At 54.2% G+C, this 2,289-nt stretch overlaps 1 pseudogene; it reads right to left on the reverse strand.

The window, feature by feature from the left end:
• Positions 1–375: 375 nt before the first annotated feature.
• On the reverse strand, positions 376–1,828 carry LOC139702197 (myristoylated alanine-rich C-kinase substrate-like; annotated as a pseudogene).
• Between the last annotated feature and the right edge of the window lie 461 nt (positions 1,829–2,289).

The raw sequence follows: 2,289 nt of genomic DNA on the forward strand, positions 1-2,289 counted from the left end.
ATGAACTCCTAAGACTATGATCTTTTTTTAAAATCTGGGTATTGGTGTTTTTTTTTTTTTTTTTTTTTCTTTCCTTCTTACTCAAGACTTGTAGTGTTGTAAACCTGCCTCACAAATTACATCGTAATAACTTTTCTTTAAAAAAAAAAAAAAAGACTAAGCCTCTATACCATCATTTCTAGTGGCACATTATCTTGGCAATGTTATGCACCACTTCATTTTCTTTATTGTGGCCCTTAATCACTTCATTTGATATCCCTTTTTGACCCACCCATCTCCTTCATATATGGGCATGTCCATAGATTGACAAACAAAGTTTACATTTTTGAATAAAGATGCAAAGTATGCAAAAAACATTAATACTGATGCAAAAAATAAAAAAAGAAACAAGGCAGAGGAAAGTGTTTTAAGCTCTCCTCGACCAGTTGGAATGGTGGTAACAGAATGATTTGAGATGGGATCTGTGGGGAAAGGGGGAAAAAAATTTATTGCTAAAAAAAGTCAACAACAACAACAACAAAAAGGAAGACGAAAAGAAAAAGAAAAGAAAAAACATCTTTAAAATCAATCCCTGGTTGTAGACAAGTTCTCCAAAACCAGTATCTGGCACCACTCCAACAAACAAACGGGGGAGAAAAGTTCTTCGATTATCTCATAACCTCTGGCCCTTTTACTCTGCCGCCTTTGTTGGGGGCGCTTCTGGACTGCACTCGGGCTGCGCCTCCTGTGATGGGGCTGCGCCTCCTGTGATGGGGCTGCGCCTCCTGTGATGGGGCTGCGCCTCCTGTGATGGGGCTGCGCCTCCTGTGATGGGGCTGCGCCTCCTGTGATGGGGCTGCGCAGGCAGAAGAGGCGCAGGCGGCCGCGGGATCCTCTGCGGAAGCCACCTCCTGCTCAGGGGGCGCGCCAGACCCCGCGGCGGAGGGCGCCTCACAGGCGGCGGCGCTGGCCCCGGCCTCCTCCACCTTCTCTGCGGCCTTGGGCTCCTCTGCGGTCTTGGGCTCCTCGCAGGCGGCTGGCTTCTCTGGCGCGACGGCGGCCTCCTCGGGCTTGGCCTCCTGCGGGTCGCCACCTGCCGCCCCCTCCTCGCCCGCAGCTGCCTCCTCGCTAGGCGCCACCGCCTGCTCCCTGGGGGCCGCCCCCGCCTCAGCGGCGGCAGCGGCGCCCCAGCGGCCTAGTCCTTGCCGCCCTCCGCGGTGGCACTGGCAGCGCCCTCGGCCTCACCGCCCTCTCCCGCCTCCTCCTTGTTCTTCTTGAAGGAGAAGCCACTCAGCTTGAAAGACTTCTTGAAGGAAAAGCGCTTCTTTTTTTTTTTTCGGGGTCTCGTTGCTGGGCGAGGGTGTGGCCCCGTCCTCGGCCTTGGGCGAAGACGTCGAGGAGGCACCGATGCAGCCTCCCCCTCGGCGGCCATGGGCGAGCCTGGCTCCGCTACCTCGCCTTCGGCCGCGGCCTCCTTCTCCACAGGGCCGGCCCCAGGCTCGGGGGCGGCGGCGGCGGCGGCGGCGGCGGGCTCATCTTTCTCGGCCGAGGCAGGGGACGCAGTCCCGCTCCCGGCGTCCGCGGGCTCCTCCTTGTCGGCGGCGGGAGCGCTGCCATTGGCCTGCAGCTCCTCCTTGGCGCCCGGCTTGGCGGCCGCGGGCGAAGCGTCCCCATTTACTTTCATGTGGCCATTCTCCTGCCCATTCGCTTTGGAAGGCGAGGAGGCCACAGCCGCCTCTCCGGGCCTCTCCGCGGCGGCTTCTCCCTTCGCTGTGGTCTTGGAGAACTGGGCACCCATGCTGGCTTCTTCAACAAAGAAACTCAACAGATCCAAGAGGGGAAACAAAGAGCCTTGGGTTGGTGTAACGATGGGGCGAGCAGCAACAGCGGCGGCAGTGGCGGCACACACACTGGAGGGAGGGGGTGGGGTGGTGAGGACAGAACAGAACCGATTAAATACACTCCGATAAGAAAATTTTAGTCGAAGAGATCAAAAAGCAGCAGCGCAGGAGGGAGGGAAAAAGGTGGAAAAGTCGAGCACACGAAAAAAGGAGCCCAAGTGTAGTTTTTTTTTTTTTTTTAAAGAAGTAATAATAATAATTAAAAAAATCCCAGATTTGTAGCCGCACTGTAGACAAGAGCTTCATCACTCTTTTCAGAAGACCTGACAAGTAAAACTTTGAGGAAGAAAAGTATATTTTGTTTCTTGGTTTCAGAAGTTCAGTCCATGGTCAGTTGAGTCCATTGTTGTCTTCCCAAGGTGTGGCAGTAAGTACATCATGTGTGAAGGGCATTGTGTTGGAAAACAAG

This window comes from Marmota flaviventris, chromosome 16, assembly GCF_047511675.1.
Source record: "Marmota flaviventris isolate mMarFla1 chromosome 16, mMarFla1.hap1, whole genome shotgun sequence".
Lineage (NCBI taxonomy): Eukaryota > Metazoa > Chordata > Mammalia > Rodentia > Sciuridae > Marmota > Marmota flaviventris.